The 12203-nt window shown below is 38.8% G+C and overlaps 1 non-coding gene across 1 annotated transcript; it reads left to right on the forward strand.

The window, feature by feature from the left end:
* Window positions 1-11785: 11785 nt before the first annotated feature.
* LOC148571087 (small nucleolar RNA R71) lies at window positions 11786-11893 on the forward strand. The gene has a single exon (XR_015880421.1). It is a non-coding gene; the product is annotated as a small nucleolar RNA R71 (small nucleolar RNA).
* The last annotated feature ends 310 nt before the right edge of the window (window positions 11894-12203 follow it).

The following is a 12203-nucleotide window of genomic DNA, read 5'->3' on the forward strand; positions in this document are numbered from 1 at the left end:
AATTTCAGGTATTTTTTGGCTGAAATTGAGGGATCTGAGCAAAAGTCTGATTCAGAGGCTGAGAAAAGACTGCAGATGCTGTTGGATTCTGAACCTCCTACACTCGAAGTGGATTTTCTGGAGCTACAAAAGCCCAATTGGCGCGCTCTCAATTGTGTTGGAAAGTAGGCATCTTGGATTTTCCAGCAATATATAATAGTTCATACTTTGCCCGAGATTTGATGGCCCAAAGTGGCGTAAAATGCCAGCCAGAGACCCTTTTCTGGCGTAAAACGCCAGAACTGGCACCAAAACTGGAGTTAAACGCCCAAACTGGCATCCAAGCTGGCGTTTAACTCTAGAAATGGCCTATGCACGTGTAAAGCTCAATGCTCAGCCCAAGCACACACCAAGTGGACCCCAGAAGTGGATTTCTGCACTATCTGCACTATGTTACTTATTTTCTGTAATCCCTAGTAACTAATTTAGTATAAATAGCACTTTTTACTATTGTATTCGCATCTCTGGACGTTTAGTCCTTAGACATTTGAGGCTGGCCACACGGCCATACTTAGACTACTTTCTCTTATGTATTTTCTACGGTGGAGTTTCTACACCTCATAGATTAAGGTGCGGAGCTCTACTGTTCTTCATGAATTAATGCAAGTACTATTGTTTCTCTTTCAATTCACGCTTACTTCTTTTCCAATATATAATCTCGTACTTAATTTAGTTAAGTCAGAATGAATGGGTGACCCGTGACAATCACCCACTATCTTTGTTACTCGCTTAGCCAAGATCCGCGTGCCTGACAACCATAAGCGGTCTACATGATGTTCAATGTAGTCATTGGATGACAGCCGGAGTATATTCTCTTGGGTCTCTAATACACGGACCGAGTCCGTGAGATTAGAACCTTCATGGTATAGGCTAGAACCATTTGGTAGCATTCTTGAGATGCGGAAAGTCTAAACCTTGTCTGTGGTATTCCGAGTAGGATCTGGGAAGGGATGACTGTGACGAGCTTCAAACTCGAGAATGTTGGGCGCAGTGACAGTGTGCAAAAGGATAGAGGGATCCTATTCCGACGCTAGTGAGAACCGACAGATGATTAGCCGTGCGGTAGCTGTACCTGGTATTTTTCATCCGAGACGAGAAATCCGACAGTTGATTAGTCGTGCAGAAACTGTACCTGGTATTTTTCATCCGAGAGGATCATACAGCTTGCCATGGAAGGGAGCACGCATGACTGGATGAAGACAGTAGGAAAGCAGACGTTCAGAAGCAACAAAGCATCTCCAAACGCTTATCTGAAATTCCCACCAATGAATTACATATGTATCTTTATTTTAATTTACATTCTATTTATTTTTTAATTATCAAAACCTCATAACCATTTGAATCCGCATGACTAAGATTTACAGGATGACCATAGCTTGCTTCAAGCCGATAATCTCCGTGGGATCGACCCTTACTCGCGTAAGGTATTACTTGGATGACCTAGTGCACTTGCTGGTTAGTTGTGCGGAGTTGTGAAAAGTGTGATCACAATTCCGTGCACCATGTTTTTGGTGCCGTTGCTGGGGATTGTTCGAGTTTGGACAACTGACGGTTCATCTTGTTGCTTAGATTGGGTAATTTTATTTTATGTTTAAGCTTTTTATTTTCGAAAAAAATCAAAATCATTCAAAAATTTTTAAGAATGAATTTAGAGCTTCATGAGATATGTTGAAACCTGGCTGTCTAATCTTTTGGACTGAGGTTTTCACTTTTCATTGTAGAAAGGACATGTCTGTATTTGTTATGCTAAAGCTTGGCTAGCCATTTGGCCATGTCTAATTCTTTTGGACCGAAGCTTTAGACTAACATTGCATGAATCCTGGAATTCTTATTACAAATTTTGAGTTTCTTTATTTCTTTTTCCAAAATAATTTCCATAAAAAAATAGAAAAAAAAATTATAAAATCATAAAACTAAAAAAATTTTTGTGTTTCTTGTTTGAGTCTAGTGTCAAATTTTAAGTTTGGTGTCAATTGCATATTTTTAATTTTTCTTAAATTTTCAAAAATTCATCATGTGTTTTTTCTTGATCTTCAAGTTGTTCTTGACGATTTTCTTTGTTTAATCTTGTGATTTTCTTGTTTTGTGTTTTTTGTTATTTTTCATATGAATTTTTGAATTATTAGTGTCTAAAGTTTAAAAATTTCTAAGTTTGGTGTCTTGCATGTCTTTCTTTCCTTAAAAATTTTCAAAAAATGTCCTTGGTGTTCATCTTGATCTTCAAAGTGTTCTTGGTCTTCATCCTGACATTCAAAGTATTCTTGCATGTATTATTTGTTTTGATCTTAAATTTTTATGTCATGTGTCATTTTGTTGTTTTTCTCTCTCCTCATTAAGAATTCAAAAATAAAAAATAATATTTTTTTCTTATTTTACTCATAAATTTCGAAATTTTGGGTTGACTTAGTCAAAAACTTTTAAATTTAGTTATTTCTTGTTAGTCAAGTCAAAATTTCAATTTAAAAATTTTATCGTTTCAAAACTTTTTAAAAATCAAATCTTTTCCACTTTTCTTCTTAATATTTTCGAATTTCATTCCTAAAATTTTCAAAATCTTTTTCTTATTTTTATTTCATATTTTCGAAAATTTTACTAACAATTAATGTTTTGATTCAAAAATTCAAAGTTTGTTACTTTCTTGTTAAGAAAAGTTCAATCTTTAAATTCTAGAATCATATCTTTTAGTTTCTTGTTAGTCAAGTCATCAACTTTAATTTTAAAAATCAAATCTTTTTAATTTCTTTTTCAATCATTTTCAAAATAAATTTCAAATCATATCTTTTTAAAAATTTTAATTTCAAAATATTTTTCTAACTTCTTATCGTTTCAAAATTTATTTTCAAATCTTTTTCAATTAACTACTTGACTTTTTGTTTGATTTTAAAAGTTTACTATTTCTTATCTTTTTCAAAACCACCTAACTACTTTTCTCTCTCATTAATTTTGAAAACTAACTAACAAATTTTTCAAAAAATCTTTTTAATTAATTAATTTATTTAGTTTTCAATTTGCTTTTATTTCCCTTCTTAAATTTCGAATTCTAACTTATAATTAAAATAAAAACAAAAATATTTTTCTTTTCTTTTGATTAATATTCGAATACTCTCTCTCTCTCATCTCTTTCTATTTATTTTATTTATTTACTAACACTTCTCTTCTACTCGTCTAATAATTCGAACTCTCTCTCTCTCTCTCTCTCTCTCTGTGTTCGAATTTCTTCTTCTTCCTTCTTCATTCTATTCTTCTCTTCCTCTGACACATAAAGGAATCTCTATACTGTGACACAGAGGATTTCTCTTCTTTTCTGTTCTCTTCTTTTTCATATGAACAGGAACAGCGATAAAGACATTCTTGTTAAAGCTGATCCTGAACCTGAAAGGACTCTGAAGAGGAAGCTAAGAGAAGCTAAAGCACAACACTCCAGAGAGGGCCTTACAGAAATTTTTGAAAAAGAAGCAGACATGGCAGTCGAACCCAACAACAATGGTGGAGATGCAAGGAAGATGCTTGGTGACTATACTGGACCAACTTCCGACTTCTATGGAAGAAGCATCTTAATTCCTGCAATTGGAGCAAACAACTTTGAGCTTAAGCCTCAATTAGTTTCTCTAATGCAGCAGAATTGCAAGTTTCATGGACTTCCATTGGAAGATCCTCATCAGTTCTTAGCTAAATTCTTGCAAATCTGTGACACTGTTAAGACCAATGGGGTTAATCCCGAGGTCTACAGACTAATGCTTTTTCCCTTTGCTGTAAGAGACAGAGCTAGGATATGGTTGGACTCACAACCTAAAGAAAGCCTGAACTCTTGGGAAAAGTTAGTCAATGATTTCTTGGTCAAATTCTTTCCACCTCAAAAGATGAGCAAGCTTAGAGTGGAAATCTAAACCTTCAGACAGAAGAAAAGTGAATCCTCTATGAAGCTTGGGAAAGATACAAGCAATTGATCAGAAAGGTGTCCTTCTGACATGCTTTCAGAATGGAGCATCTTATGTATATTCTAAGATGGTCTATCTAAATTTTCCAAGATGTCATTGGACCATTCTGCTGGTGGATCTCTTCATCTAAAGAAAACCCTGCAGAAGCCTAGGAACTCATTGAGATGGTTGCAAATAACCAGTTCATGTACACTTCTGAAAGAAATCCTGTGAATAATGGGATAACTCAGAAGAAAGGAGTTCTTGAGATTGATACTTTGAATGCCTGGTACACGGAATTGTGATCACACTTTTCACAACTCCGCACAACTAACCAGCAAATGCACTGGGTCGTCCAAGTAATACCTTACGTGAGTAAGGGTCGATCCCACGGAGATTGTCGGCTTGAAGCAAGCTATGGTCATCCTGTAAATCTTAGTCAAGCAGATTCAAATGGTTATGAAGTTTTGATAATTAAAATATAATTAAAACATAAAATAAAATAAAGATACTTATGTAATTCATTGGTGGGAATCTCAGATAAGCGTTTGGAGATGCTTTGTTGCTTCTGAACCTCTGCTTTCCTATTGTCTTCTTCCAATCATGCGTGCTTCCTTCCATGGTAAGCTGTATAATCCTCTCAGATGAAAAATACCAGGTACAGCTAATCAACTGTTAGATTTCTCGTCTCGGATGAAAAATACCAGGTACAGCTACCGCACGGCTAATCATCTGTCGGTTCTCACTAGCGTCAGAATAGGATCTCTCTATCCTTTTACACACTGTCACTGCGCCCAACATTCGTAAGTTTGAAGCTTGTCACAGTCATCCCTTCCCAGATCCTACTCGGAATACCACGGATAAGGTTTAGACTTTCCAGATCTCAAGAATGCTGCCAATTAGTTCTAGCCTATACCACGAAGGTTCTAATCTCATGAACTCGGTCTGTGTATTAGAGACCCAAGAGAATATACTCCATCTGTCATCCAATGACTAAGTTGAACATCATGTAGACCGCTTGTGGTTGTCAGGCATGCGGATATTAGCTAAGCGAGTAACGAAGATAGTGGGCGATTGTCACGGGTCACCCCTTCATTCTAACTTAACTTAATTAAGTACGAGAGTATATCTTGGAGAAGAAGTAAGCGTGAATTGAAAGAGAAACAATAGTACTTGCATTAATTCATGAAGAACAGTAGAGATCCGCACCTTAATCTATGAGGTGTAGAAACTCCACCACAGAAAATACATAAGAGAGAAAGGTCTAGGTATGGCCGTGAGGCCAGCCTCCAAACGTGAAATATAGCATAAGTGGTGCGCAGAAATTGTGACGGTTCATTCCTTGGTAACGGCGCTAAAAACTTAATACACACGTTCATAATCTTAGTTCTTTGTCACAACTTCGCACAACTAACCAGCAAGTGCACCGGGTCGTCCAAGTAATAAACCTTACGTGAGTAAGGGTCGATCCCACGGAGATTGTCGGCTTGAAGCAAGCTATGGTCATCTTGCAAATCTCAGTCAGGTGGATTCATATGGTTATAGAGTTTTGATAATTAAAATATAAAATAGGATAGAGATACTTATGTAATTCATTGGTGAGAATTTCAGATAAGCGTATAGAGATGCTTTTGTTCCTCTTGAACCTCTGCTTTCCTATTGTCTTCATCCAATCATTCATACTCCTTTCTATGGCAAGCTGTATGTTAGGCGTCACCGTTGTCAATGGCTACATCCTGTCCTCTCAGTGAAAATGGTCCAATGCGCTGTCACTGCATGGCTAATCATCTGTCGGTTCTCGATCATACTGGAATAGGATCCATTAATCCTTTTGCATCTGTCACTACGCCCGGCACTCGCGAGTTTGAAGCTTGTCGTAGCCATCCCTTCCCAGATCCTCCTCGGAATACCACAGACAAGGTTTAGATTTTCTGGATCTCAAGAATGGCCGTCCATGGATTCTAACTTATACCACAAAGACTCTGATTAAGGAATCCCAGAGATATTCATTCAATCTAAGGTAGAACGGAAGTGGTTGTCAGGCACGCGTTCATAGGTTGGGAATGATGATGACTGTCACGATCATCACATTCATATTGAAGTGCGAATGAATATCTTAGAATTGGAATAAGCTTGAATTGAATAGAAAAATGATAGTACTTTGTATTAATTCATGAGGAGCAGCAGAGCTCCACACCTTAATCTATGGTGTGTAGAAACTCTACCGTTGAAAATACATAAGAGCAAGGTCCAGGCATGGCCGAGTGGCCAGCACCCTAAACATGATCAAAGGATCAAAAGATAATCCAAAGATGTAAATACAGTAGTAAAAAGTCCTACTTATACTAAACTAGTTACTAGGGTTTATAGAAATGAGTAATTGATGCAGAAATCCACTTCTGGGGCCCACTTGGTGTGTGCTTGGATTGAGCATTGAGCTGTACACGTGTAGAGGCTTCTTTTGGAGTTGAATGCCAGTTTGTAACCTGTTTCTGGCGTTTAACTCCACTTTGCAACCTGTTTCTGGCGTTTAACTCCAGAATGCAGCATGGAACTGGCGTTGAACGCCAGTTTGCGTCGTCTAAAATCGGGCAAAGTATAAACTATTATATATTGCTGGAAAGCCCTGGATGTCTACTTTCCAAAGAAATTGAGAGCGCGTCATTTGGAGTTTTGTAGCTCCAGAAAATCCACATTGAGTGCAGGGAGGTCAGAATCCAACAGCATCTGCAGTCCTTCTTCAACCTCTAAATCTGATTTTTGCTCAAGTCCCTCAATTTCAGCCAGAAATTACCTGAAATCAAAGAAAAACACACAAACTCATAGTAAAGTCAAGAAATTTGATTTTTATTTAAAAACTAATAAAAATATACTAAAAACTGACAAAATTATACTAAAAACTATATAAAAACAATGCCAAAAAGCATATAAATTATCCGCTCATCACAACACCAAACTTAAATTGTTGCTTGTCCCCAAGCAATTGAAAATCAAATAGGATAAAAAGAAGAGAATATACTATAAATTGCAAAATATCAATGAAACTTAGCTCCAATCAGATGAGCGGGACTAGTAGCTTTTTGCCTCTTGAATAGTTTCGGCATCTCACTTTATCCATTGAAGCTCAAAATGATTGGCATCTATAGGAACTTAGAATTCAGATAGTGTTATTGATTCTCCTAGTTCAGTATGTTGATTCTTGAACACAGCTACTTTATGAGTCTTGGCCGTGGCCCTAAGCACTTTGTTTTCCAATATTACCACCGGATACATAAATGCCACAGACACATAACTGGGTGAATCTTTTCAGATTATGACTCAGCTTTGCTAAAGTCCCCAATTAGAGGTGTCCAGGGTTCTTAAGCACACTCTGTTTTTGCTTTGGACCTTGACTTTAACCGCTCAGTCTCAAGTTTTCACTTGACACCTTCACGCCACAAGCACATGGTTAGGGATAGCTTGGTTTAGCCGCTTAAGCCAGGATTTTATTCCTTTAGGCTCTCCTATCCACTGATGCTCAAAGCCTTGGATCCTTTTTATTACCCTTGCCTTTTTGTTTTAAGGGTATTTGGCTTTTTGCTCTTGCCTTTTGGTTTAAAGAGCTTTTGGCTTTTTCTGCTTGCTTTTTCTTTTTCTTTTTTTTTTTCGCTTTTTCTTTTTTTTTTTGCCATTTTTCTTTTCTCTTTTTTTTCGCAAGCTTTTGTATTCACTGCTTTTTCTTGCTTCAAGAATCATTTTTATGATTTTTCAGATCATCAAATAACATTTCTCCTTTTTTCTTATTCTTTAAGAGCCAACATATTTAAGATTCATAAACCACAATATCAAAAGACATATGCACTGTTCAAGCATTCATTCAGAAAACAAAAAGTATTGTCACCACATCAAAATAATTAAACTAGTTTCAAGGATGAATTCGAAACCATGTACTTCTTGTTCTTTTGTAATTAAAACAGTTTTCATTTACGAGAGGTGATGGATTCATAGGGCATTCATAACTTTAAGGCATAGACACTTAGACACTAGTGATCATGTAGAAAGGACACAAACATAAATAAAATATAAAGCATGGAAATCGAAAACAGAAAATAAATAGACAAGGAGATTAAGGAATGAGTCCACATTAGTGTGGGTGGCGTCTTCCTCTTGATGATCCTATGGAGTGCTTGAGCTCCTCTATGTCTCTTCCTTGTCTTTGTTGCTCCTCCCTCATAGCTCTTTGATCTTCTCTAATTTCATAGAGGATGATGGAGTGCTCTTGGTGTTCCACCCTTAGTTGTCCCATGTTGGAACTTAATTCTCCTAGGGAAGTGTTGATTTGCTCCCAATAATTTTGTGGAGGGAAGTGCATCCCTTGAGGCATCTCAGGGATTTCATGGTGAGGAACTTCCTCATGCTCCTATTGAGGTCCATGATCTCTTGTTTGCTCCATCCTTTTCTTAGTGATGGGCTTATCCTCTTCGATGAGGATGTCTCTCTCTATGTCAATCCCAGCCGAATTGCAGAGGTGGCGAATGAGGTGAGGAAAGGCTAACCTTGCCCAAGTGAAGGACTTGTCAGCCACCTTGTAAAGTTCTTGAGGTATAATCTCATGAACTTCCACTTCCTCCCCAATCATGATACTGTGGATCATGATGGACCGGTCTATAGTAACTTCAGACCGGTTGCTAGTAGGAATGATTGAACGTTGAATAAACTCCAACCATCCTCTAGCTACAAGCTTAAGGTCCAGTCTTCTCAATTGAACCGGCTTGCCTCTTGAGTCAATTTTCCATTGAGCTCCTTCTACACATATGTCCATGAGGACTTGGTCCAACCTTTGATCAAAGTTGACCCTTCTTGTGTAGGGGCGTGCATTTTCTTCCATTATTGGTAAGTTGAACGCCAGCCTTACATTTTCCGGATTGAAATCTAAGTATTTCCCCCGAACCATGGTAAGCCAATGCTTTGGATTCGGGTTCACACTTTGATCATGGTTCCTAGTGATCCATGCATTTGCATAGAACTCTTGAACCATTAGGATCCCGACTTGTTGAATGGGGTTGGTGAGAACTTCCCAACCTCTTCTTTGGATCTCAAGTCGGATCTCCGGATACTCATTCTTTTTGAGCTTGAAAGGAACCTCATGGATCACTTTCTTCTTGGCCACAACTTCATAGAAGTGGTCTTGATGGACCTTTGAGATGAATCTCTCCATCTCCCATGACTCAGAGGTGGAAGCAATTGTCTTCCCTTTCCTCTTTCTAGAGGTTTCTCTGGCCTTAGGTGCCATTAATGGTTATGGAAAAACAAAAAGCAATGCTTTTACCACACCAAACTTAAAATATTTGCTCGTCCCCGAGCAAAAGAAGAAAGAAAGAAGGAGAAGAAGAAGAGAAACGGAGGAGAGGGAGAGAAGGGTGTATTCGGCCAAGAGGGAGAAGATAGGGTTGTGTTGTGTGAAAAATGAAGAAGGAAAGGGGGGTTTATATAGGAGTGGGATGGGATTTAGGGTTCAGCCATTAGGGTTGGGGTTGGGAGGGAAAAGAGTTTGAATTTTGGAGGTAGGTGGGGTTTTTGGGGAAGAGAGGATGGATGTGAGTGGTGAAGAGGTGATGAGAAAGAGTGATTGAGGAGATTGGTGAAGGGTATTTGGGGAAGAGAGTTATGAAAAGGTGTGAAGAGGAGAGAAGAAGATGTGGTGATCCTGTGGGGTCAAAGACTTAACATCCCTGCTCCAATTTGGCGTGTAAAACGCCCTTGCTGTGCAATCCTGGTGCTTAACGCCAGACTGCTGCTTGTTTTTGGCGTTAAACACCCAAATGTAGCCTGTTTCTGGCATTTAACACCAGGCAGATGCTTGTTTCTAGCGTTAAACGCCAGCTTCGTGCTTCTTTCTGGCGTTAAACGCCAGACAGATGCTTGTTTCTGGCGTTTAAATGCCAGACTACTCTCCTCCAGGGTGTGCTATTTTTAATGCTATTTTTCATTCTGTTTTTGATTTTTCAGTAGTTTTTGTGACTCCACATGATCATCAACCTACTAAAACACGAAATAACAAAAGGAAAATAAAATAGATATAATTAAATAACATTGGGTTGCCTCCCAATAAGCGCTTCTTTAACGTCAATAGCTTGACAGTGAGCTCTCATGGAGCCTCACAGATGTTCATAGCATTGTTGGGACCTCCCAACACCAAACTTAGAGTTTGAATGTGGGGGTTCAACACCAAACTTAGAGTTTGGTTGTGGCCTCCCAACACCAAACTTAGAGTTTGACTGTGGGGGCTTTGGTTGACTCTGCAATGAGAGAAGCTTTTCATGCTTCCTCTCCATGGTTACAGAAGGAGATCCTTAAGTCTTAAACACATGGTTGTCCTCATTCAGCTGAAGGACCAATTCTCCTCTGTCCACATCAATCACAGCTCTTGATGTGGCTAGGAAGGGTCTTCCAAGGATGATGGATTCATCCTCTTCCTTCCCAGTGTCTAGGATTATGAAATCAGCAGGGATGTAAAGACCTTCAACCTTTACTAACACGTCCTCTACTTGTCCATAAGCTTGTTTTCTTGAGTTGTCTACCATCTCTAATGAGATTCTGGCAGCTTGCACCTCAAAGATCCCAAGTTTCTCTTTTACGGAGAGTGGCATTAAGTTTATTCCTGACCCCATGTCACACAGAGCCTTCTCAATGGTCATGGTGCCTATGGTACAGGGTATTAAGAATTTGCCAAGATCCTGTTTCTTTTGAGGTAATTTTTGCATATCCAATGCATTCAGTTCATTGGTGAGCAAGGGAGGTTCATCTTCCCAAGTCTCATTACCAAATAATTTGGCATTCAGCTTCATGATTGCACCAAGGTACTTAGCAACTTGCTCTTCAGTAATTTCTTCATCCTCTTCAGAGGACGAATACTCATCATAGCTCATGAAGGGCAGAAGGAAGTTCAATGGAATTTCTATGGTCTTTAATTGAGCCTCATATTCCTTTGGTTCCTCGAAGGGAAACTCCTTATTGGTCACGGGACATCCCAGGAGGTCTTCCTCACTAGGATTCATGTCCTCCTCCTCCCTTGTTTGTTCGGCCATGATGGTTAAATCAATGGCCTTGCACTCTCTCTTTGGATTTTCTTCTGTATTGCTTGGGAGAGTACTAGGAGGAGTTTTAGTGACTCTTTTACTCAGCTGGCCCACTTGTGCCTCCAAATTTCTAATGGAGGACCTTGTTTCATTCGTGAAACTTACAGTGGCCTTAGATAGATCAGAGACTATATTTGCTAAGCTAGATGGATTCTGCTCAGAATTCTCTGTCTGTTGCTGAGTGGATGATGGAAAAGGCTTGCTATTGTTAAACCTGTTTCTTCCACTATTATTAAAGCCATGTTGAGGCTTTTGTTGATCCTTCCATGAGAAATTTGGATGATTTCTCCATGAGGGATTATAGGTGTTTCCATAGGGTTCACCCATGTAATTCTCCTCTGCTATTGCAGGGTTCTCAGGATCATAGGCTTCTTCTTCAGAAGATGCCTCTTTAGTACTGTTGGATGATTCCTTCAATCCATTCAGACTCTGAGAGATCATATTGACTTGCTGAGTCAATATTTTATTCTGAGCCAATATGGCATTCAGAGTATCAATTTCAAGAACTCCCTTCCTCTGAGGCGTCCCATTACTCACAGGATTCCTTTCAGAAGTGTACATGAACTGGTTATTTGCAACCATGTCAATGAGTTCTTGAGCTTCTGCAGGCATTTTCTTAAGGTGAATGGATCCACCTGCAGAATGGTCCAATGACATCTTTGATAATTCAGACAGACCATCATAGAATATATCCAGGATGGTCCATTCTGAAAGCATGTCAGAAGGCCACTTTTTGGTCAGTTCCTTGTATCTCTCCCAAGCTTCATAGAGGGATTCACCTTCCTTCTGTCTGAAGGTTTGAACATCCACTCTAAGCTTGCTAAGCTTTTGAGGAGGAAAGAACTTGGCTAAGAAAGCCGTGACCAGCTTATCCCAAGAGTTCAGGCTGTCTTTAGGTTGAGAGTCCAACCATATTCTAGCTCTGTCTCTTATAGCAAATGGGAAAAGCATAAGCCTGTAGACCTCAGGATCAACCCCATTGGTCTTAACAGTATCACAGATTTGCAAGAATTCAGTTAAGAACTAAAAGGGATCTTCGGATGGAAGTCCATAAAACTTGCAGTTCTGTTGCATCAGAGAAACTAATTGAGGTTTCAGCTCAAAATTGTTTGCTCCAATGGCAGGGATT

Source organism: Arachis ipaensis, chromosome B3 (assembly GCF_059453495.1).
Source record: "Arachis ipaensis isolate K30076 ecotype BB chromosome B3, ASM5945349v1, whole genome shotgun sequence".
Lineage (NCBI taxonomy): Eukaryota > Viridiplantae > Streptophyta > Magnoliopsida > Fabales > Fabaceae > Arachis > Arachis ipaensis.